This window comes from Lissotriton helveticus, chromosome 5_1 (assembly GCF_964261635.1).
Source record: "Lissotriton helveticus chromosome 5_1, aLisHel1.1, whole genome shotgun sequence".
Lineage (NCBI taxonomy): Eukaryota > Metazoa > Chordata > Amphibia > Caudata > Salamandridae > Lissotriton > Lissotriton helveticus.
Genome location: NC_136065.1, coordinates 111,626,570 through 111,651,567, shown reverse-complemented (window position 1 = coordinate 111,651,567; position 24,998 = coordinate 111,626,570). Strand labels below are relative to the sequence as shown.

Here is a 24,998-nt window from a genome sequence, read left to right as displayed (position 1 = left end):
CCTTTGTGGCATAAAGATTACTCTTTTGAAAAGTAATGGTTTTGGTTAAGTGTGTTATGATTTCTCCCATCTTTTGTATATATATTACTAGTTTCTATTGTCATATGTTCACTAGTATGTAAATTTCTTCCCGTTGCTACATGATTCATTCTTTTGTTATATGTTCCACAACTGTTTGCTTTTCTGTATATTTCTCCTCACGCAATTCTTTTTCTTTTACGAAGGGAGATGGGTGGTGTCTTGATGTCATGTCTGGAATCAGGAACGCTGCGCGCTCATGATTCCAGAGTTGACAGTTAAGACCCAGGCTTATAGAATAGACGTGTGCTTTACTACTCAACAATAAATTGAATATAATTCATTCACCACACGAGTGCTTTGACTTGACCATTATGGCGACCCCCTATACAGTAATTCTAGCAGGGATTCCGGAGTTGAAAAGCAACTTTAATGAATCAACAGCTTCCCTGAAGAACAAGGTGGTTAGCTGGCTATCCATGTATAGACCTTTACCGCAAGGTATAACTAGTGAGGTCCTGATGGTCAGAAGGGTTCCATTGGTAGGCAGCTCAAAGAAAACCATCCGTGGAGATTGTGTCCTGATAAATTTTAGAGATCCCAGGACCGCCTCCTATATCTGTGGATGGCACCCGGACAATCAAGGGAGCAACATCAAGTCACTACCCCTTTCCTTCTTCTATCCCCCATCGAACTACGAAAGGGACGCGGAGAGATGGGTTAGCTTCCCAGAGAGGGGGGGCGGGAGGGACTATAGTGGGAGAGCAAGTTTTAATTACCCCAGAATCCAACAACAAGCGATCTTTACACCAATTTTGGAGGAGGAGGGTTGGGAAATTTATCATGGTAGGGGAGGTGGCTGGGGTGGAAGAAACAGAGGAGAATATCATCCTAGAGTCCACCACCCAACATACTTTCCCACATTTAATAGATATAGCGAATTAGAAATGGTGGATTGACAGGTAAGGCCCCATGGCAAGGAGTACCATCACTGCCATAGAGAGGGTCTCGAGGGATCCAACACACCCTGTAGTTTTATAAATGAAGTAATGACAGAGACAAGGCAGAATGAAGGAATAAACTATAGTAGAGAGGCAAAAAAATCATCATTAAGCACCCCAATAGTAATAGGGAATCAGGAGAAGTACGAGGAGTCTCGACCACAGCAACAACGCCCACGGGTAATTCAAACGACCAGGGTTCCTTTCCCACATTAGCCGCAAACCCCAGACCACCCTTCCTGAAAATTATTTCATGGAATGTGGCAGGCCTGGGAAATAAGTGGGATCAAACGGACTGGATATCCTTCATTGACTCTGAAGATATATGTCTATTCCAAGAAACCTGGGCGAGGGAAGAGTATTCTCCTCTTGGTTTTGCAACATTTCACATTCCTGCGAAATGGGGGGGTAGGACACGTCCCTCTGGTGGCCTTGCAGTTTGGGTGGCAGCTCATTTAGGATGCCAGGCCACACGACTGCCGCTGACTACAGAAGACATATTAGTGGTGCAGCTCGATTGGACAAATTCCCGTAGACTCGTCTTGATAAATGTTTACTCTAGACCAACAAACATAGCACGAGAATCGACTACTATTGAGGAACTCTCAGCTTTCCTTAATGAGCTACCCATGGGGATCCCAATCGTGGTTTGGAGGGGATTTCAACTCACACTTTGAGCCCCTTGCTGGCCTCCTGGATGGGTCCTCACTAGAAGAGGATGCTACATGGCTAGTTCCCCCGACGGTAGCTCCCACGCCTAGAGCATGGACCCCACTTGCTTTACAGATTACCGCCCTAACCCTCAAATATGGACTAAGGGCGTGCAACGGCCGCACTAAATCTGACAACCCCAGCAAATATACTTTTAACAGAGCGGGCAGGGAGTCAAGAATAGACTACGTCCTAGTCCAACTGTCCTCGTGGCAGCATATCATTGATTTTAGGGTGTTGGTCAGAACAGACAGTGACCACAACGCCCTAGAATTGGACTACGCCGTTCCTGGCAAGGAGGGTAGGGATCATGCTGTGGTGGTGGCAAATCCTAATCCAGGCCTCATTCTCGAGAACAATAGAAAGACAGTAAGGTGGGAAAAATTGGCTACTAGTAGGGAAAAACTATCCAGCCTCTACACGAGAATAATTCCATTACTAGAAAAAGTCGGTCTCCTCAGTGTGGAACTAAGCTCCCGGGAAACCCACACATTATTGTGGCTGGTATATGAGGAACTCGTGGGGACCCTGGCGATAGATCTCTTTTCTAAGGTTCAAACAAGAGGTGCTGGCCATTACCGATCCACATGGTATAATGCCACATGTCGCAAGGCAAAGGGGGATCTTCTCTCTTCTATTAAAGAGGGTAAAAGTAGAGTAGAGATACAGACTAGAAGACGGGCATACAAGAAAATGGTTAATGTTGCTAAAATGGAATGGGACCAGAATAAATGGGAGGAACTTTCTAGTTCCTTAGCCGCTAGGGACTCCCGGAAGTTCTGGCGTATCGTTAACACTGGGTCCGAAGACCTGGCACCTGCAATAGAACCCAATATCGCACCAAGCGTATGGCAGGAACACTTTCAGTCCCTCTTTACAGAGGAAAATGGGGCTACATGCTGTCTATCCCCACTCACAATAAATCATTCAGAAGGCGACCTCTTTAGAGAAAAGGAGGTCAGAGCAGCGTTTGCGGGCTTACCACTGGGCGAAAGCACCGGGGTTGGATGGTCTGCCAGGTGACCTGTTTAAACAGGAACCTGATGTATGGGCCCCCTATCTACTGGTACTATTCAATGCAGTTCTGAGCGGCATGGATGTTCCTTGCACTTGGCTGGGAGCGGAGGTTGTTCCTATATTTAAGAAGGGTTCGCCTCTGCTCCCAGTCAGTTACAGGCCCATCAGCCTCATAGACGTGTCCCAGAAGCTCTTTGGGAGGCTCCTATTAGATCGGCTTCAGAGCTGGCTGGAGGAACGCGCCATTCTGAGCCCATATCAGGCAGGTTTTAGAAGGGGGATATCTACAACTGACCAAATATTCCGTCTAAACCTCATTTATTGGAGGACTGCACTAATCGAGGGCGGCAGCTTGTACACTGTGTTTGTGGACTTGCGAGCCGCCTTCGATTTGGTGCCAAGATCAAAATTATGCAGTGTCTTGGCAGATATGGGTGTCCCAGCAGATATCCTATCCATCCTAATTTAATTGCATCAGAATAACTTTGCACGTGTCAGGTGTGGCAGGAACGGGGACCTCACTGACAGATTCCCCGTTGACAGAGGGGTGAGACAGGGCTGTGTGCTCGCACCGACCCTGTTCTGCCTCTTTGTGAACGGGGTAATCGTCCACCTGTCCAGGATTGGTGACATTGATGCCCCTAAATTGGATGGCAGCAGGGTGTGCCCGCCATTATGTTTGCGGATGACACCCTGCTGCTGTCAAAATCCCCCATGGGAATCCAAAGGGTATTGGATGGTTTTCTGGAATTCTGCACGGAAAGGGGTCTTGAGATCAACGCCTCAAAAACAAAATATATGATCTTAAACCCCACTCCCTCAACACGCCCCAACCCCATGCTCGGCTCTGTCCGCTTAGAGAGGGTCTCCACGTTTGAGTACCTGGGGGTAAATCTAAAACGAGAAAATGACCTGGGAAACACACAAGATTAAAGCCAACATGAAACTTGTGCAGCTAGTGGGTGATATCTTAAGGATGGTGAAGAACTCTACATACCGCCCAGTGGGTCCAGTCATTCAAATTTATAAATCACAGGCCCGGGGGGCAGTCACATACGGGGGTGAACTGTGGGGTCACACCACTGCTCAAAAACTGATGTACACAGAAAATAAATTTATTAGGCAGATTGTAGCTCTCCCCTCAAGTACGCCGCTGCTTCCTTTGAGACTCGATCTGGATATCAGGCCAATCGCAGACGAATTGGGACTCATGCCATTAACTTTTTGGCGTCGACTCTGGAGCAGCAATGATCTTATTAAAAACAGGACTGAGCTTCAGGAGTTCCTAAATGTACCAAATGCTAGTTTCATTCCATGGCTAACCTATATAAAAAGGTCACTTGAGACCCTTGGCTTATCAGAACTTTGGACTGATCCGCTAAATGCAAGTACCAGGATCTCACGGAAAGAACTATCAAAAGCTTATTACGACCTAAAGCTTACTGCTGCCGTGAATGAGACGCGGGTGGGCTCTCTGACAAACCTATTCATCCAAAACAAAGACTATTATTCTTTTGAATGTGTTCTGGATGGTATGAGCCAAGCGCTTACCAGGAAGCTCTTTCTGCAGTGGCGGTACGGCACTCTACCTCTAAGGTAATTTACAAGTTCCTGGTCCTCCCCCCGACCACTGAGTGCGGCCCGGCGTGCGCACATCCGCAAGAAAATGAATCACATGTGGTATTTTTTTGTGAACCCTACCAAAAAATTAGGAAACACTGGCTTATTCCCCTCCTTTAAAACATGGGTTTTAGAAATTTTTTACCTGTGTACAGAATCCTGAAGACTGATCTTTCCCCACAGATAGTGTTTGCAATGGCGAAGTATTTAACGGCAATGTGGCATGTACGTTCACGCTTCCTCAAGCTGGACGCCCATCTTTAAATCTGTTTTAACAAATTTTAGCTGGTAACTTGTTTTAGCTCTTATTGAGGATAACCTGATTTACACTGTAATGACCAATTTTTTAAATCATTGTTTTGATGTATTGTATAATTTCCATGTGACTGTGACGTGTGTATATCTTTTATGATCTTATTGGTCAAAATAAAGATTTTGAACTGATTGTGGGATGAAGACCGATAGCGGCTTAAAGTGGCTCTCTTCCCTTTCCTGCTCCACTCCCTGCAACAATGCCCATTGTGCCATGTCCATATTAGTATAAAGGTTTGAGTCCTGTTCAGTTCTTAAATCCTCCATGGCCTCCAACCCAGGCAAATCCTTACAGCTCAACATATCAGTTGCTGTTAGTCTAGCTCCTTGTTTAGCCATCTCCTTTGTGTGCGGTCTCAGCTTAAAATATTTATGCAGCTTAAGCTTCCGGGTAAAGCGAAAGAGGTCAATCCTTGTCTGAGTGTATTCCAGATTCGTACTGGGGCAAAATGTTAAGCCTAAACTTAGGAGTTCTGATTCTGTTTCGGTCAATGTCCTATCGGTGAGATTGACCACGGTCAGATTGGTCACATCTCCTGTCTCCTGATCCATTACTTCTTCTTGTTGCGGCTGGTCCAACTCTGGACTCTTGCTCTTCCTCTTCCTCTTGCAGCCACCCCCTGCTCGTCTGGTCCTCCTTTTGCAGTCTCTGGAGGCTTGTTCTTTCCCCCTCTCAACCATGATTGCCTAATTAGTTTGAATTCGGCGTGAAAAGGGACCGCCCTGCCCCTATGATCATTCTTGATCATCACTCGATTCATTGCCTGTCACCTCCGATTCAGAGGTTACCACACTAGGGTCTGTTGGTACTTGCATGTTCTGGCGGAGAGCTTTTCTGGGGGCGTCAAACTTCTTAGCCTCACGGTCGTACTTCTCTTGCTTACGGTTTTTGAACTTTTGTTCGTATTTGGCCAGGCGGGCTTTCATCATCCCTTTTAGGTCTTGTACCTTGGCAGTATCCTCCTCCTTATCAATCTCTTCTTCCAAGATTTTTATCTCCGCCAGAGCCTTCTCCCTATCATTCCAGGCATATTTCACGAGGATCTTTAGTGTCTCCTCGCAGTACAATGCAGTATGCTCCTGCCAGTCAATAAGCAGTTGAGGATCTGGATGTTTGTATGACGGGACTGTGTACACCCCCAAGCCCTGGGGTACACGATGCTCCTCAATGTAGCTGGTCAAACTCGTGGCCTCCCACCACTTTCGAACTTCCCGTTGGTAAAGTCTCTCTAATTTGGTCCTATTTTCATTAAGTTTACTGTTACCAGATTCTGCTGGTGTTACTGGTAATTCTCGCGGCTTTTCATGCCGTTTAAACATATCTTTCGCCGCAGCATGGTGTTCTGTCTCGCAGAACATATTCACGAGTCAAGTAGTTAATTAGTAATGCACTTGATCGACTCCTGATCAAGTATCTTTCCGTAGAACCTGCCACCTTCCACGTCGCTCTGCCGCAATATCAGCTGTGACTATTGCAAATGCAAAAATGGGCTCACCGGCTAGGCGTGCGCATCTGAATCAAACCGGCAGTCCTGCAGGGGAGATCCTTCGCAACAATCCTCCTGTCTTCCTCTGTGCCCAACAGCTGCGGCGGTGCTCGAGAAAAATGAAAACGCTCGTTCTCCACAGAATATATATATATATATATATATATATATATATATATATATATATGTATGTGTGTGTATATATATATATATATATATATATATATGTATGTGTGTATATATATATTACCTACTGGCGGTCGCCAGTAGGTATATATAATTAGGATTTTTTTCCTATGGGATTTTTGAAAATTCTATGTCGAATAACTTTGGCGTTTGAGGACGGAATTGGCTGAAATTTTCAGGACAATGGAACATTTTGTTTCTGAGCAGCCCCTGAAAATTTGGGGGGGTTTCGTCAAGGGGAGGCCGAGAAAAAAGGGGGGTCCCAAAACGCGTTTTTCCCATGCAATTTTGCATAGGGCGGTTGGACTCACTTTTAGCTCGAATGGCTGAATGGATTTCCACGAAACTTGGCAAAATTGTAGATATTGTTTGCCCGATGTGCCTTTGCTAGGTCTCAATATATGTGCTCCAGTGGATTTTGATAAATTAACGTTCCCAAAAATATATATATCTGTAACAGCGCTCCGGTTAGCGCCCCGGTTCGCGTACCTGACGCGTAACGGAACTTCGCGAAGCTGATTGGCTCTCCGGTGTCTGTCAACATTCTAAACAGTCCGGAGCGGCCGCCATCTTGTCTCTCGGTAGGATCACTGACCATGTCATGAATGATGTAATATGTGACATGATCAGCAGTGGATTGCGGGTGCGCGATATATAGTTAGTGCAACTAACTATATATGCGAATTTCAATGGTTTTGTATGAGTAAAATAAGGTTTTGTAAATGCTAATTCCTAACTATATATGGTGTATAACCTATGGTTTTTTCAGTGAATATATATATATATATAATGTGTGTGTGGTGCAAATCAAAAATGTATTGTAGCACTTACACCACCACCCTGTCGACCTCCTCCTAAAGTCAAAGCCGGTCCTTGCACTTCCTTCAGCATCTTTAAACCCCTCATTCAGACCCAGCTCACAGCAGCCTTCATGACCTGCAGTTCTTCTGATTCTCCACGGAAAATTGGCCCAGCCAGGTGCTATCAAGTTGTTAGCTCCCCGCTGCAAACCCCCTTTCTTCCAACATGTCAATTATTCCCTAATTTAATGTGAACTTTTTGATGCTAAGAAGTCCGCCGAGGTAAAACAGGCCCTAGTTTATTGATCCCTTTAAAGTAAGGGTCCACTTAGGACTTGCTTCTGGATCTTTATGCTCTCAGGCATAGGTATTCAACTGTGTCTAGTTGTTGAGGTGTAACCAGTGAGGGAGTTTGCAACATCACACTGTTACTCAACATCCTTTACAAGTCAGCAATCGAGGTAGATCCATAGAAGTGCGAGGGCCAAAGCTCTGAAATGCTCCAAACTCAATTTTGAATGTAGCTACTCGTAGTGGCCTTTGAACGTGAGCGAGGAGGCACTCTGTGTCATGACACAAACTTGGTTGGTCGACACCGTCTGAAGAAGCCAGGAGGCCCCCAGCTCACATAAATTTAAATTTGATAAATGAATAACGTGAGTAACATACTGCATTGTTTTTACACTCCTCCTTTCATTGAAACAAAGAGCACATATCATAGACTTGTGATGTGGAAAAAAGACTCAAACGTGTGCTTTGGAGACCTCCCATTTTGCTATTTATTCAGTTATTCATTTGGATTTGCGCTGTTGCACAAGGGTTTTAATCTTGGTCAATGAGTCCCAGACAACTTTGTTTTCTTCCATGTCTCATTATTTTAAAACCCTTTAGAAAAATGCTCTGTTCTTCGTCCCTCGGGTGTCCTGAACATCTGTACAAGTGTCTGTTGTATATTTAGGAGGGATCCGTTGACACATCAATGACAAGAAACTATTTTTACATGTTTGCAGAGTTAGTGTCTGACTTGGATTGTGTAAGAATTGTTTGCTTCTACTACTTGACAGGTGGCTGTATTTGTACAGCACAACGTACATGCTGATGTCTGGCAAAAATGGTGAACATTTACAATATTAAAAACTAACTTTTGAACATTCATGCACTGAACCTGGTCAGATATAGTGACCTGGAAGCAGTATAGTTTATTTATGAAACATGATTTATTTATGTAGAGTTTATTAATGTGAGGCATTTATCCGCGCAAAGTACATGTTTGGTGTTCATTTGGGTTTTACAAAACACCATTCTACCGAGGAGGTATCCGTGAGCTGTGCGCAAAAGGTTGAGATGCCAAGTTACAAGCAACATCTATAACTAGGCATCAGCATTCTATAAGAAGGGAATCCACTTCTTAGTGATGCTTCAAAAACAGGGCTAGGGGAATCTTCCAGTTCGAGAGATAGTGAGGAATATAGAAGAGCTGAGAGTAAGAGTGTAAAACTTTGCCGGGGGAAGGGGCAACAGTGGTACCAGGAAGTAAGATAACACAACTCAAGCAGACACAGGATGAAATAACTATTACTGTCCGAAGCCAGTGTGCTCTTTAGCCCGAAAGAGTGCATCACCGTAATATAAGGGTGATCATGCAAGATGGATGCATTTGTGGGACCAAGACTGGCATGCCTCACAATTAAGGTGAGATTAAGAAATTGTCTGCTTATGGGTTATAGGCGTAGATGTGGATGGAGGGTATGGTAAGGCATGGTGAGCAACAGCAGGTAGTCTTTGGCCAGGCATGGTGACAGGCCGTGATCCAGTTCACAAGTAAGTTTGCCAAACCAAGCATGAATGAGTGGTTTGCTGGAGCAAACGTTTTTTAGCACATGTGACAGCCTATAGAGTGCTATTGATTAGCTGACCAGTCCTATATTAAGGCTGGTCTTCACCGGTCAAGCCTCTTTTGAACCAGAGCCTTTTTTATGCCTTTGGTTGTAGGTATGCATTTGGTTATTGATTTTCACTCCAATTTAAAGACTGGTGTACAATAAGTTCCCTGATATGCTTGGTTTCTGGATAGGGGTCTTTTCCTGTTTTGGTAAAATTAGTGAAATTTTTAGTCCATCAGTAACTTTGCTCTACCTAGAACAATTAGTCTTAAGCATGCTTGAAGATAATAGGAGAAGATAGGGAGCGAGAGCGGTACAAGATGATCTGACCATATTGGTCGGCGCAGCAGATCAGATGCCCAGTTTAGAGCACGTCAACTTTTGAGAATGGCCAACCCAAAAGCATCTCCATAGTCAAATGTAGACATAACTGAAGTTCACACACACTCTGTAGGTCCGACTACGGTTGGTTGTGTTTTACACTTCGTGTGTTGTATGTTTCTGTATCCTTTTGCCATTGTTTTGATGTGTTTCGACGTGTGGTTTGTTTCCCAATAGGAATCTAACTACTTTTGGTGAGGAGGGACACTGTTAACTTCTAGGACTGAACCTCCGGTTTTGGGTGGCGAAACCTGACAGGGAAGAGAAGCTAACCTTCTGGGTCTAGTAGGAGGATGGAGGAGGCTTTGAAACGAAAATGTGGACAGAAACAAGAACTCTGATTTGGGAGCTTGTTTGAACGCTGTTTTGTGCGGTCCATTTGTCAGAAGGGTCCAGGAATCCAAGGACAATGGGTTAATGTGTAGGGTGTTGGACAATGTGAAACGGAAAGTGTCTGAAAAACCCCCAAAATGCTAGTTTGTCTGTTTCAATACTTCTCTATGCATTTGCTCTCTAAAACATACTCCGATGTCCTTGTTGAAAATTCAGGAGTAAGCATTTTTTGTTTTTTGGGGAACACTTCCTTATTTAACATGGGTGTAGAGGAAGGGGTTGCCCATGAGGGAAATACATTTCCGCGTGGACAAACAACCAGTTTAAAATGAATTGTAAACCACTGTAGCCCTACAGAACAGAGAAGTTGTCAGGCCCAGGCCTAGGGTTAGACAACACATCCCTGGAAATGTACCTTTCCAAAACTTGCAACTTGTCCTTGGACAACGGCTGGAATTGTCAAGAGCAGTAGGCGCTGTCTTACTTCTACTGGCTTTCCATGTAGTTAGAGAGTCGTGCCCTTTCTGTACGTAAAAGTAGCAAACCCCTAATTTTAATGCAGTTTTTTTCCAATGCAAGGCCTGTCTCTATATGCAGTTAGTAACTATATTCTTAGTAGCAGATGGCGACTTTGTTTAAAAGAGAATTGTGCCCAGGAGTGTTTCAGCAGACACCAGGCACTTTTGTAGAGTGTAGCAAGAAAGAAGATTCTTGGCCCTCTCTGGTCCACTACGACCCAGAACCTGAGCTGCTCCTAGTGAGACAGGAAGAGCCAGGTGTCTTCAGGTCCTTTACGCCATTGCCTGAAGGAATTAAACCTTGGCACCCTGGATGGGTACCGTGATAGTCCTTCTGGTCTAAGCCTGCAAACGATGATCGGCCTGTGGAGATTGAGTGAGGCTACAGGTACCGTCTCTACCAGGGGTCTGTTCCACAGCATCATTGTTCACGATTAATTCAACCTTCCTCATCATCTCTGCAGTTTTCACCCATGGACAATATTCATGCTTGGCATATCCCCCAGTTCCACAGTAGAGTAGAGTGCTTTAAAAGAGAGCCTTTTCATTGAAGCAGGAGGATCTCAATGAAGAGATGCTGGTATTTGTCTGTTCTCGTATTGGAAATTAAGACTGTATGTGAGTTTATTTACTGGGTGGAATTCGAAGGGGCTTGGCCTATCAACAGCTGGTGTACACAACCAGATCCATGCCAGATGTTCTGGACTTCCATTCAAATATTTACGTGCAACAAATCTTCAAGTAACTCATTTGCGTAGCCTCTGATTAGCCTGAAAACCTAGCATCCTCTGGCCTTCCTGGACCCACATTGGACACCCTTTGTGTGACCAAGCCGTTTCTTTTTTCATAACAGAAATCTGTCCTATCATCTTTGCAGCCCGCCCTTTTTTACGTTTTCAATTTGCTACCGTCTGCGATCTGTTTAGACCACGTTTAACACACATTTGTGAGTAGGGTCTGATTTGGTGCTTTTCAGTTTGTAAAAATTAACTTTCACAGTGTTGCTTTTCAGTTTGTAAAAATTAACTTTCACAGGGTTGCTTTCCATATTCTTGCTTTTTAACATGACAGTGTACAGCTATCAGCCGCTTGTTGTCTGTGCTCTTCTCAATTCTTTTCTGTTGACTTGTTCAATCCAGTAACCATTAGCTTTTTTTTCGCATCCGTTATCCACATTCACCACTACATGTGCACACTTATACACACTTAGCCTGTATTTATGTTCATATCTACCTTTAATTTTTTGAAGCTCTTGTCCTTTCAGACAGAACTATTTGGAAGCAGATGCGCGCAGCGCTGCTTTCTACCTTCCTACTAAATATTATGTCAGTAGCTAAGATGCAAACCTTGCGTTTCAAGGGAATGTCGACCTTGCGACACCCAACGATCCCTGTTCTGTTAAGAATTCTGCTGCAGTGCTTCTCTTTATATAGTGCCAAGAGTCCAGAATCCTGGCTTTTATGTAGCTCAGTGCAGAAATGGAACTGCGAGTGTTTAGGCAGGCGGATGGGCTAGCCTATAAGTATACATGCATGTTTTTAACCGCTCATCAAACGTTGATAACCCGTTCATTGACAGAAGAAAGCGGAAGTATCACGTGACCAGGTTAGAAAAGATGCCATTTTCATGCTCACCTTTCTTAAGATGCCTTGTTTCTGCAATGCAGTGAATTTTGGGACTATGACACTTTACCCCGCACGCTTTTACAATGCGTGCCATTGCCCCGCCTTTTTTACTCCACAAAATCTTTTACAACGCAGGGCTTTACAACGCAATCCATTACAATGCTGTGTCCATTCTAACGCAATTTACTATTCTAACTCCACCAGGGCGTTAATATGGGGAATGCATTGTAATGGTTTGTGGTATAAAGCCCAGGGTTGTAAAAGATTTTGCGGAGTTAAAAATGCGGGGGAATGACATGCGTTGTAACGCAGTCGTTGTAGGTGTTTACCGACTTTTGACATACATCTGTGTGCATGTCAGTAAAATAGTTTTCCTTGAAACTGTACTTGCTTGCCTTTGAACTTCAGAGGCACACTGTCATGACACCTTGAACATTCAGTACAATGTATAAAGGTCATTACACAAATGTCGTGGCTTGGTATTGCCCGGTAGGCTACGACGCTGTCCGACTAATACAAACAATTGCAGCTTGACTGAGACCTCGGCATGGCATCATTGGCCTGTTTATTATTATATATACCAATCTGTTTAAACGAGAGGAGCACTCTGCTGACACTTCGAGGTCGCGGCACGTCGGAATTCCAGCCCAGCTGGTTCCTGCCATCTTCACCAGGAATGTCCCGCTCTACACCGAGACGGACAGCCTGATGACACTTGTCTGCAGGTAATGGGGTGTTAGATCACCCAACATGGATTTCTCCGGCTGGTCATCCACCCCAGGCAAAAGTAGGTTAGGGAGCGCTAGTTAGGCGTACGCTATAGTACATTACACATATGCCAGCATATATTCATTGTTTGTTCAATGGTGGAATTATTCATTCTCTCCACTGTTCTTGTATTGCTAATTATGCGAATGTTTCATTCTATTAGTAATTGCAGTGCAAGAATTTTATCCAGAATCTCACAGCTTCAATAAATATTGAAACTGCGGTTTGTCTATTTCTTGCCTATTTCCTTTGGCTACGCATGAGAGTCCAAATGAAAAGGTTCTAGATCTGTTAAAACAATTTCCTAGGAGAGTGAGTGTTGTCATGTTCTGAGGTGGCATGCATATTTGTTACCCTGTAAGGTTAGGGGTGCAATCTGTGCACTGTGAGCTAGCAGGACTATAGGCCCAGTTCTTCTGAGGGGGTGCAGGGAAACAGACTTGCACCATCCCAAAGTTTATGTTGTCAAACAAACGCACAGTTTTACCGATTAGGTAGAAGCCGTACGACAACAAGGCTACAAGCCGTACGACAACAAGGCTATCTCCAAGTGAGAGACCCCGGCGCTGAATGTTCTGGGCTACTGTAGATAGAAAGCTTCCCCAGACACCAGACAAAAAGGATGCTTTTAAGGAGTGCCAACCCAAATGCATGGCTATTCTGACCCACTGCGTAGGCCCATAGTAATCTGTGTATTCTGGATTCACTGGGACCGCATGTCTTCAAAATTGACTGGGCCTTCTGACTAAAAGTCAATGGATGTAACAAGATTTTACATTATGTAATTGCTCATTTTCCTGCAGTACCACAATGTTTTTCATCAGTGGAATATACAATATATGTAATAGGAAAATACACGAGGGAAAAAAGTGCATGCTCGGGGAAGACACTACATCTGCAGCATTATTTTGACTGGCGAAATATCCTCGTAAACTCTCTGCTATGTATTCATATGAGGATAAGACACCAGACCAAACACAAAACCAACGGCAACCAACCGGCCTCTTCTTTGCCATAGGACATATTAGGTCTAGCTTGACACCACAGCAGGTTGTAAAACCTGTTATACATTCTTTGAGATGTACATACTGCGGGCGCGCGCATCTCTAAGAACACGCTTTTGGTTTGAAGGTGTATCATTCTGCGTCCTATGGAGTTCTTGCATTGCCAAACATAAAGAACTATTTTACATCTCAAAGTACTCGGAATTATCACACACACTGTGAATTCTGTATTTTATAGAAGTGAAATGTAATTTATATTTTTTTCACTGCTGGCATCTTTTTAAAATGCTTTTAAGAGGACCAAAGTTGCACGTCAGACATTTTGGCTTTGCCACTGCTTCTTTCATGTAAAGGCAGATCAGAGAAGTTTAATCCCTGTCCTTCCTAATCGGCAGTTATGTGGCTAAATACTAAGAGTGGTAACACAAATCACAAAGGTGTACTCTATTAAAGGTAGGCTCTAAGATGAAATGTTCCTCCTGCCAGATACAGTTCATGCCTCGACTGATGGAAGATGTTACCCTAAGACATTCTTGCATCTTCTGTTTAATCTTTGTCTTTCCATGCAGCGGTCTCTTCCAAGTGCACATGTCTCTCTTAATGCTTTGCTGCTTTAAGAAATGAGAGATGAAAATACAACCAAAGTGTACAAAGTAAATCTGCAGAATCTACTATGAAACGTATGACTTAAAATGTGGAAGGGGGCAAGAACATAATAGCTCCCTGGTTATTACACTCAGGGTAGACTTTTCTCTGTATTGATTAATGTTCAACAGGGAAAAAAATGCATTATTAATTGTTGTTTTAAAAGTGGATTATTTGTGCATAATGAGTTTGTATCGGGTGATGAATGGAATAAACCGCTTCTGATGGGCTGCTAATATATTAGACGGCAGCTATAGTTTGTAATTTTTACTAAATGATTTCTCATTATTAAAACTGTACATCATTGTTACAGTTAATTATTTGGGCTCATTATGCATTCTTTCCATTCTGTACAGTTGCTCCTTATTGCACTTCTTAGCCATATTTTTGCATATTATTTGTACATTCATAAATGTATGTTTTCTAAATTGATATCCTGGGTAGTAGGTGGTGATTTTATGGAATAAGAATGAATTGATGGTTTATCATGTTGGACCATGGATGGTCCAAGGACTTAGGAACTTGATTCTGGCCCAAATCCTAAATCTCAAGTTGATTTGAGTTCTCCCAAAACTCAAAAAGTTTGCCTTAGAAATGACAGAACAGAATCTTTTCTTTATACAAAATAACGTCCTCCTTTACAATAACAATTTACTTGTAGGTGAAGGAGCTTACATCAGAGACCAGTTTTCGGTTCTGCAGCACTGATGGCAAGCTGCAGGGGCAGAGTGACAGAAGGAAGGAAGAGTGACAAAGGGGATGGAGGAGTGACAGAAAGGGGAAGGAGGAGTGACAGAAAGGGGAAGGAGGAGTGACCGAAAGGGGAAGGAGAAGTGACCGAAAGGGGAAGGAGGAGTGACCGAAAGGGGAAGGAGGAGTGACCGAAAGGGGAAGGAGGAGTGACAGAAAGGGGATGGAGGAGTGACAGAAAGGGGAAGGAGAAGTGACCGAAAGGGGAAGGAGGAGTGACCGAAAGGGGAAGGAGGAGTGACCGAAAGGGGAAGGAGGAGTGACCGAAAGGGGATGGAGGAGTGACAGAAAGGGGATGGAGGAGTGACAGAAAGGGGATGGAGGAGTGACAGAAAGGGGATGGAGGAGTGACAGAAAGGGGATGGAGGAGTGACAGAAAGGGGATGGAGGAGTGACAGAAAGGGGAAGGAGGAGTGACAGAAAGGGGAAGGAGGAGTGACAGAAAGGGGAAGGAGGAGTGACAGAAAGGGGAAGGAGGAGTGACAGAAAGGGGAAGGAGGAGTGACAGATGGGGAAGGAGGAGTGACAGATGGGGGAGGAGGAGTGACAGAAAGGGGAATGAGGAGTGACAGAAAGGGGAATGAGGAGTGACAGAAAGGGGAATGAGGAGTGACAGAAAGGGGAAGGAGGAGAGACAGAAAGGGGAAGGAGGAGTGACAGAAAGGGGAAGGAGAAGTGACAGAAAGGGGATGGAGGAGTGACAGAAAGGGGATGGAGGAGTGACAGAAAGGGGATGGAGGAGTGACAGAAAGGGGAAGGAGGAGTGACAGAAAGGGGATGGAGGAGTGACAGAAAGGGGATGGAGGAGTGACAGAAAGGGGATGGAGGAGTGACAGAAAGGGGAAGGAGGAGTGACAGAAAGGGGATGGAGGAGTGACAGAAAGGGGATGGAGGAGTGACAGAAAGGGGATGGAGGAGTGACAGAAAGGGGATGGAGGAGTGACAGAAAGGGGATGGAGGAGTGACAGAAAGGGGATGGAGGAGTGACAGAAAGGGGATGGAGGAGTGACAGAAAGGGGATGGAGGAGTGACAGAAAGGGGATGGAGGAGTGACAGAAAGGGGATGGAGGAGTGACAGAAAGGGGAAGGAGGAGTGACAGAAAGGGGAAGGAGGAGTGACAGAAAGGGGAAGGAGGAGTGACAGAAAGGGGAAGGAGGAGTGACAGAAAGGGGAAGGAGTGACAGAAAGGGAAAGGAGGAGTGACAGAAAGGGAAGGAGGAGTGACAGAAAGGGAAGGAGGAGTGACAGAAAGGGAAGGAGGAGTGACAGAAAGGGAAGGAGGAGTGACAGAAAGGGAAGGAGGAGTGACAGAAAGGGAAGGAGGAGTGACAGAAAGGGAAAGAGGAGTGACCGAACGGGGAAGGTAGTAAGAAGGAACCAGATAGATATGGGGGGCGGACGAGTGACCTATGGGGGAACAGAGAAGAGTGACTTTGTATTTTCTTTTCGACATTCCAGGATCCCTGATCCGAATACAGTGCCAAAGTCTTGGTGGTCCGGTGCTCCCAGTGTGTTATAAAGAAAAGCCAATAGAGCAGCTATGATGTGGTCCAACGCAACTCGAGCGCTGACCAAGGCAATAAAACCAGGCAGGGGTGCAAAAAATAACATTAACACCTTCACTGCGGCGGCTATTCCGCCGCAGTGCTAAGTATTTGGGGCGGCCGCGCGGCGGGCGCATGCTGGTGACGGAGCCGCTCCGTCACCAGCGTCGGTTGAGCTGTGCTCATGACGGAGCGGCTCCGTCACGGCCCGCCCCGCTCAATAGAACCCTCAGCGCAGGCGCGGTATTCGCGCCGCGCATGAGCGTTCTATCGAGCTGGGCGGGCCATGACGGAACCGCTCCGTCATCAGCACAGCGCACCCGTAGCTGATGACGGAGCGGCTCCGTCATCAGCACCGAAGGGGTTAAAAAAGGCTTGATTTGTGTATAGAATGAAGCTATATGGGTAACCCTCAGCCTCCCTGAATAAATCTAATAATTACACAAGAGAGGGTTAGCCTGTGTAGTGATGAACTCTTAGCATCTAAGAGGTCAGTTGACCGGTCTTAATATATCTCAAGATGGTGGGGAATCTGCACCCAGTAAATACACCTAGTGTACCTGGGTGCAGCCACCCACCCCCTCTTGAGATACATTAAGAGCAGTCAACTGACCTCTTAGACGTTAAGAGCAGGGCCGTAGGAGACACTAAATTCCAGTGGAGGACAGGGACAACCTTGTGAACTTTCCAGTGACTATACAAATTGCCATGTGTGTGAGACCGTACGCCCGCTAAACGAATACAGTTGCATAGTTTTTAAGTGAAATATTGAGAAAGGCAGGCATGTTGTCACAGTTTGCAAGTATGCCTTATTGTTATTTACATTCATAAAGTAATTAGACCAAATGTTTAAAAACAATTATATGAATCTTGCAACTTCATGCACCAAGAAAACAAAGGTGGCACGAAAAAAGAAAGAATAAACTAAATGCTCTTTGCGACATTCCTACATCTCAAAATGCAATTGAGCTAATTAGAAATCGTTTTTCTTGCTGCAGGAATCTATAATAATATTATGAACTTTAATTTGAAAAGCCAAATATTTTCTTGTGCCTTGTGTATTTAACTACCTCTTTCTAGAACTGTGTGCTGCAATTAGGCTGGTGATTAGTTGTGTGAGCCGAATAATGTGCATCAAGTTTACTAAGAGTAAAATATCACTTATATGTAAAGCCTACAACTTTTGAGAAGTGTGAAGAGGGAGATCCGGCAGCAAGAAGAGAGAATTTTACTTGCCGTTTAACCAGATTTTCAGTAAAGACCGTTTCTTTGTTGTGACAGACACACAAACAGGATGTAAAACCAGCACTTGCTGACCAAAGAAAAACAAGGAAATTAAAGTGACAATGAAGCATTTGGCAAACAAAATGGCTCATAAGCAACAGTGCCTGTGTGGTCTCAGGCGAGACCTAAAGTATAGAGTGAGGGTGGAGGGATAGGGCAAACTGTCCAGTTATACTGAGGGACATAAAACAATTGACAGTGCCCCCATAATATTTGTGTCCTGCCTGAGGGGGTACAGCCTTTACCACAAAGGTAATTTTTTTCTTCTTTAAATAATGACATACTCTTCATGTTATTTAAATAACAGTGAATTCAGGGTTTAGAGATGGGGACAGTTAATGGGAGGTGAGGGTGACTTGATGGTTCAGGTGGGAGTAGAGCTAAGGGGAGGTGAGGGTGGGCTGAGTGTTCAGGGGTAGGTCGAGTTAAAGACAGGAAAAGGTGACTTAAGGGGTCAGGGGTGAGTAGAGGTCAAGGGAGGTGAGGGTGACTTTGGTGTTCAGGGATAGGTAAAAGCAGGTGACTCAAACCATCTAAAAATAACTTGGCTGGAGATTGGTTTTATTGATTGTGATTGCTATTCACACTATATTTGAGTTATAATCCATTTACCACCTCCTGGAATATGCCCTGTTGCTTGCTATTTCAATTTTTGAGCAACACATTAGGAAAAATTGGCTCTGATATTGAAATGGAATAAAATTGTTAAGCTTTGAAATATCAGTATCTGCCATGCATACTGCCCAGTAGGTACCCACTGCCGCAGTTCCCTCGGCACGTTCTAGCCATGGAACAAGAGTATTTGATATCTAATCTCAGCTTTACCATTTCACCTAAATATGATGGAAATAAACACCATGACTAGAATGAGTTTTCCCTGGAAAGAGCAGCTACTTGTCCTTGCCATAGGAATTACTGACACTCCAGTTGTGTTCTGGTGGACTAGTTGGAAATGTGAAACCAGGAGACCCGTTTCTTTAATCCCGGCCTCCAGTGTGCTCTTAGACAGTCATTTTTCTGAATGTATTCATTTGTTGTCAAGATTGAGTGTACTTTGATTCTTTGTAAAATCTGCTAGGAAGTATACGATTAAAAAAATAGGCTGAATATTTCCTTGGAGGTGAGAAGTGCCCAGTCGCATGGCATATTCACCTAAATGCAATACAGTGGTAAATTATAGTCCGAGTCACTGGAATTATGTGATTGTGGGCCATGGTGTTTTTGTATCATTCTTTATTTGCCGCATTTGCCACATAAACCATAATCTGTTGCATAATCTACAAATCTTAACCCAAAACAAATTGTTTCTAGCTCAAATGATTCAATAGTTATTTAAACGCAGTGACATATGTTGCTGTGCAGTGAAAGGCCCCTTTCAAAGGTTGACTGGTCACCTTTCTGTTACGTATTGCTACATTTTGGTGTTAAACTTGTACGAATGAGGGGAACCCTAATCCCAGACAGTGTTAGCAAGTGTAAAAATGAGAAAATAAGGAATACTATCATGCAATGTGCTGCATTACTCTGCACAATTTGCCTTCTCTTGCTGCATAATTTAGTTGTCCTGTGTAGCTTTTGCACCAAGTAGCAGTGCGCTGCAGTCTTGGCTTTACAATTTAACCAAGTGTTTGACCATGGGCAAATAATATTTTCCTTCATTATAAACAGATATTTTGTTAAATCTGTTCACAATAGATACTGTTTTTAAACTTTGGAAGATCTGAGAGATATTATTAAAAATCCCTTCTACTCATCTCTCTCCAATTTTATAGTTCACACACTTTTCACTTTATCACTATTGCACTGCAAATCAGTTACCCTTTACTTTACGGTTTATGGTACTTCCCACATATATAGTTCTCATTGGTTGAGCGCCAGCCACATCAACATCTTGTGACATACAGCGTATTCTCCTGGGTATAAGGAGAATCCAAATGATGACAAGGGCGGAATCGAGTGGAAACTGGTACCCTTTACACCTTAGAGGTACCCGGTTGCGCCCGTTCAAGACACACTGGTGCACTATTTTTTTGATCACTAGTAGGTTTTTCCATTAGTTGTGCCTCGGACTTTCTACATAGTTGAGCTCTTTTTTGACCCATAGACACTCTTTGTTATTACAGTATATCTCCTGGGGCTTGTGTCTATTAAAGGGTCATTAAACATGCCCTTAGACCATCTTTTCAAACTGTTGTTTTTGTAGCAAATAATATTCCTGAAGCTGCTTTTTGAAGGACCCCTCCTGTGCTGCATCGCCTCCCATTTAGCTACAAAACCAAAACCAAAGCAAAACCAAAGGGGATGATGGACTAGCTACAAGCCTCTCTTACAGCCCATCACGTGCTGAAAGAGAGTCGCTTGTCCTTTGTAAGGGTTAAAAGTGTGCGACTGTGGTCATCCTGTAGCGCCTTTGTGTTTGCAGCACTGGAGGGGATTTCCAAATACAGGCCACACCTGCCTAATACTGGCCACTCTACCCACGGCTCTTACCCTAGGACATGCTGCTCCACACCATCGGTGCTTAGCCCGGTTGGAGGACCTTTCCTACCCTGAGCATCGCACCTGTGGTGTAGCGCTGAGAGGCCCAGAGGATGGGAAATCCCTTACCTGTGGAGTCCCTTATTTGGTCCTCATGGTCCTGTGCAGCGCCGCAAGACCCTGTTCTTTGCGGAGCTACACAATTGCAACATCCTAGACCTCACCACACCATAGCTGTGAGGCCTGGTACAGGCCCCCCCACCCCCCAATCATAGAGCCCCATGTTGGTCTGCAGGGTCTGGGGCCTTGAGAGGCCACCCATGCCTAGCATCAGCCTTGGGACCCTGCACAGAGATGAATCCAGCACAGAGCGGGGTATTAACAAGGAGGAATATCTGAGGAACCTATTTGCATCTGTCTTGGCCTCAAGAGAGCAGGAAAGTGCACTGCACTCTGCAGATGCAAAATATCAGATGGAAATTGAAGACCCCTTCCAAAATGAGCGCCTAAGTTAAGAAACGCTAAGGTGCCATACTGATTATAGTAGGCGCTATACTATACAAATGTTGATGCCATAACAAAGTACAACACATTGCTTTTTCATGCAGCGCCCACTAACACCCTCTCCAGTTTCTTACTCCTGTATATACCAGGCCGTAACATTACTGTTCCGATGAGAGTACTGAATGTGTTGACCTTATGTTAGAGTTTCACTTCGGAGTGCCTAGAAAGAACGTTTAGTTCACGGTGTGACCGTACCAGTTCGTTTGGGGGTGTCGTTGTCATGCAAATAGATAAAATGTTGTCTTCAGAAGTTTTTTTCTGATTTTTCTGAAATTTTTCAGCCCCGAAAACATTAGCATTTTTCAGCCCCGAAAACATTAGCATTTTTGCGTTACAGGAGCAAAATTCCATCTGGATAGATAGACGCCCCGAGAAATGTGCCATTCGAGTATATTTTCTGCTCACTGACAATATCTGTGTGAGTCTGTTGTGGTTATGCGTGTGTGTATCTCTGCAAGTGTGTGTGTCTTGAGTGGTGATCAGTGCACACTATGGCTGGGTCTGGTGGCTCAGTGGACTAATGCGTCCATTGCAGGGGCCTGTGTTTGATCTCATGGTCACAGGTTCGAATCCGGGCGGGTCCACTCAGCCTTTCATCCATCTTAGGTCGATAAAATTAGTACCATTGAGTTGGGTAACAATGAACATCTGTTATTCAGCGCCAAGAGACCTCTGGGTGAACGAGCGCTTTACAAATACACATGTTATGTTATGGCCGGTCTTCTGGCTTCTCATTCAGAGTTGTACTGTTTATAAGGAAATGGCCATTGCTCAAAGTCACAATCCAAATGACATGCGCCACATTGTTGTTGCATTCTTCTGATCAGTATATGGTGCTCAGAATGAGAAGTATCGCCTTTGAGCTCAGTGCTTTCTCGCTGGTGTCAGAAAATGGTGGAACCTGCATACCCTCTTAGGGAGTTGTTAGAATTGGGGGTCTCTGGTTGGCACAGGTATGCACTTGTGACAAGCAGGGACCTTCTCCTCTAGTCAAGGCAAAGGACTACTCCTAGAAATAACCCCTGCTCACCCTCTAGGCGGCGAGGCACGAGCAGACAAGGCTAATCTCTAGAGCACATATGGTTAAGCATTTGTAATATCCCACACAGCAATTTACCAACCCACTACACAGAGACACAAGACTGTTCCTTTGTAAAAATATACTCTTTATATCAAAACGGTCAAGCAGGCTTTAGGTACAGACTTAATACTTTCAGAATGGTTCCAGTAACTTTCAAAATGATGCCACAGTTCTTAAAAACAATGTTAAGTTCTTTGGGAGGTCTCTATAACTCTAAAAACGGCTCCACTGTAATCAAGGTAATGTCTAGATCGTAGTTGCACCGTTCGTTAAAGCTTGTGCGCTTCGTAGCGCTCCTTTACGCTCCGTACGATAAACAAAGGACTAGCCTCACTGACCCTCCCGCGCCTCGCGTTGGGAGCGTACGGCGCGGTCGATGCACTGAAGGGGTACAAGGCATAAGGCTGCTGTGCGACTCGTACGGTGATAGTGAGACAGGCTGGTGGAGTTTAATGCGTATGGTGCGCACAGCGTTGCAGGGCAAAAAGCTTTCTCGGAAGGTGCGCGCCTCACGGACACCTCAGTCCGGAGCGCCGCGCACAGCACAACACGTACACAGTACCTTTTTCTTTCTTGGACGTTCGAGGCGGATGGATGCGGGTCTCAGTCATCCCACGTCGCAGTGTTTCCCCAGGGCGATGCGAGCTACGGCTCGAGGCTTCTGTAGGCGCGTTGTGCTCGGGTTGACGATGTGTTGTGGGGAGGCAGGCTTACACGCAGCGTACGCTTCTACCCTGCAGGGGGAGCAGCTGCAGGCGGTGCGGGCGGCAGTACAGTTCACTGGAACGGGGGGTACTCCGACGCAGTACGCTCCGCAGCTGTTCGCTCAACAGCAGCCGGGCATTTTCACCAACGTGATCAGAGGAAGAGTAAACGCAGAGCGGGGGTTCGTCTTTACTTTACGAGCTACGGCTCGGGGCCAGAAGTTTGCAGTGCTCGGATCGGATGGGTCCTCTTTACGTTGCGAGCTACGGCTCGGTTTTGCCCACAGTCACGGTGCTCGGGCCAGGCGGGGCAGGTCTTTACTTTGTCACTTGCGGCGCGGCCAAGCAGAAGTCACGTTGCTCGGGGGACGGGGGTGCACTGCTTTACAGAATGCGCCACGAGGATTCCCCGCGCACACCGCTTCCCTGGATCAGGCAACACAAACAGCAGCTCTTCCTGAAAGGGGGTTAGCGCCCAATGTTCCTGGGGCGCAGTTCACAGGGCAAGTTCACAAGCAAGCCCTTGGAGATTGTTCACAAAGATGCACAAGTTGAAATAAAGTCTCTCTGTCTTTTCCTCTCCTTCTTGCAGCAAGGCACCCACCACAGGCCAGTCTCTCAACCTAGAGACAGTAGTCCTCCATGCAGCTTTCCCAGGACCTTCTCTTCGGGCAGAGTTTCTTCTTGGCGTAAACAGGATCTAATGTTTAGGAGCAGGGCTCCTACTTTTATACACAGTTTCTTTTGTCTTTTCAGGCCAGGGGGCCTGAGCCTGGTTCAGCCCAGTTTTAGAGCACTTTGTTTTGGAGACTCTTGCTGTTTCTTTCAGGGTGCAGGGCAGAGACATCAGACGCTCCGCAGGAGGTGGAGCCAGCATTGTGGTGGCAGAGCACAGCCCTATTCAGAGTCAAGGGGCACTCCTCCCACCTATCCTGGGGGTAATCCCTCTATTCACCACCTGGCAGCCCAGACTGTCTCCTGGAATCCCCCAGCCCTGTCACTCACAGAAACCAGACAGCAGATACACATCCTAGCAGAGGCGGGCTGAAATGGTCAGGCAAGCAAATGCTAACTTTCTAAAAGTAGCATTTGCAAACACAGGATATTAAAATAAACCTTACTAAAAGAAGTATTTTATTATTCTGAGTTCAGGCATACTAAACTTGACTTTCTACCATGTTCCCTGAGCCTGCTGGGATTATAAGGTGTAATAATTCCAGCAGCCCATTCTGGCCTATGAGAACAGGTAGCCTTACAATAGTGAAAAACGAAAATGGCTGTAATTCACTATTAGGACATGCCACACACATCAGGGCTTGTCCTACCTCATGCTTACAATGCACCCTGCCCGTGGGCCTAGCATAGGGGTGACTAATATGAAGTTACGGGAAGGTTTTAGGGACTGGCAAGTGAGGGCACTTACGCAGTCAGCATGACAGTACCAGGCTGCACGCAGGTTCTGCAATGGCAGACCCTAGACACATTTTACCAGGCTGCTCCTGTGGGTGGCACAACCAGTGCTGCAGGCCCACTAGCAGCATTTGGAATTACAAGCCCTGGCACTTCTGGTGCACTTTACTGGGGTCTGACAGTGAACCAAATAAGCCAATCATGGGAACCAATCACATACAGCAGTTTACAGTAGGGAGAGCATATGCACTTTAGCACTGGTCAGCAGTGGTAAAGTGCCCAGAGTCATTAAACCAACAAAAACAGGTCAGAGAGACTATTGGAGGAAGGCAAAAAGTTCAGGGATGACCCTGCCAAGAGGGCCAAGTCCAACAGGAGTGGAGACGAGCCTTAATTTGGTTTAGGAAAGGGATTCAATTGAACCCTTTTAAGCAACAAACCCCTTTTTCCCAGCTCTCTACCAGTTCGAAATTTGAACCTTGGTGTTTTTGCAGCTGTTGGTGACTAGTTATGTGTTTTCACAACACTGCTAAGAAGCTTTCCAGACATTGCACTAAATAAATACACTTATCGTGACATAAAGTGAAAATAGCAGAGACCCGGTCAGAGTCAACTTCTTTTGCAGCTTTTACAATAGAAGTCGTATTAATTTAAAAAGAGTAAACTCCACTATATTTTTTACAATGGACACCATATATTCGCTACTCAAATTCCTTCTAAGTATCTCGTCTTCGTACATATTCATTTTGGATCTCTCTCAAAAATCTGGCTGGATTCTACTGGGGAGATTAAACACATGATGGGAGAGAAAACCCCCTGATACACATGCGGGAATATGTGTGTGAATTAGAATATTATGTGGGAGAAGACAAA

General features: G+C 45.1%; 1 protein-coding gene across 1 annotated transcript in view; it reads left to right on the top strand.

Moving 5' to 3' along the window:
* The window catches only part of NEK6 (NIMA related kinase 6), a 663,914-nt gene that overhangs the window by 311,219 nt on the left and 327,697 nt on the right, over nt 1–24,998 (top strand). The window lies entirely within an intron of this gene.